Below are 1369 nucleotides of genomic sequence, written 5' to 3'. Positions count from 1 at the left end.
AGTATTATATAATATATAAATATTGTTATATTATGATACAAAAACATCCAAGTTTTAGAACTCACTATCATTTTTGTTAGTATATTGTGGCTATCAACAATCCAACAGCTCTTCAGAGCAATCAACTTCATGGCACTCGCAAACTTACTAACGTTGGGAAAGTCAAAGAAAGCAGAGCTTGTAGTAATCCAGCAACGGGTCAGAGAATCCCAATCAACCGGCTGTTTAAGTAACTCTCACCTCGAAATTAAAAAAAAGACTTTCCAAGAATTTCAAACAGTAAACAAACATGAACACCCGGGCACGATATAAAAGCACACCGATATATGTACAAAGAAACAAACGGATTGTTCTCGTTTCTGGATCTAAAATTTCCCAAATGGGGGAAAAACAACGGTCGTCCAACTCATACAAGGTACAGCCTATTAACGGACCATTACCCCTGCATTGTGAAATGACAGCCATGCATGGCGGCGTCTAATACCCCTGCGCACAGCATGCGCTGGACCAGTGTACAGCACCAGGCCAGTCGTCACGGTGTAGCCACAATGGCTAGCTCCCCGTCCCACCAAGGTGAGCGAGGCAAGATCCAGTCCTCAGGCTTATGTAAGTCCCCCACGTCGGCTTGCTCTATCCCCGAACCACACAGGGGCCACCACCACCACCACCACCACCTGACATATAGGTTCATAAGCACCGAATTACCGCTGGCGTTTTTTGTTTGGTGATTTGGCATGGCGACGGCGTACAAAGAACCACGTCCAGGCCAGCGAACACGCTGCAAGGCGAAAGCTAAAGGCATTCAGTCGTGGCCAGCTTTAGCCCGCTCCAAGATATACTCCACTTCGTGTACTTCACACAACTGTCTTGTTCTTTCGATACGGGGGGCAGCAAAACTGACAGTCAGAGGGATTAGCCGACTGCGCAATCGACGTCGCACGCCCCAAATCGAAATTACGTAAACACATCAGAGCAGAACAGATATTAGTTAGCGACCTTCCAATTTCTCAGAATACAGATTCTTCGTCTTCTTTTTCTTATTCGTACTCATGTTGCCACTGTCATCATCATTGCTATCGTTGTTAATATTATATCTGTATTGTTTGTATTATTACAAATATTATTAATATAGTTATTATTATACGTACGTCAGTTATCATCATTGTAAGATAGTATATTGATAGTTGCTGTTATAAAAAAATTATTATCTTTATTAATACTGTTTTTGTTGATTAATATCTTTCTCGATAACAATCACAATCATCATTGAAGCCATGGCAAGTAGTAGCATTAATTTCATCATTATTATTGTCAATATTATAATTATTATAATTATAATGTATTACTATTATTATTATTATTATTATTA

Source organism: Aplysia californica, unplaced genomic scaffold (assembly GCF_000002075.1).
Source record: "Aplysia californica isolate F4 #8 unplaced genomic scaffold, AplCal3.0 scaffold00035, whole genome shotgun sequence".
NCBI classification, from domain to species: Eukaryota; Metazoa; Mollusca; class Gastropoda; order Aplysiida; family Aplysiidae; genus Aplysia; species Aplysia californica.
Note: the sequence above shows the minus strand (reverse complement) of the source record.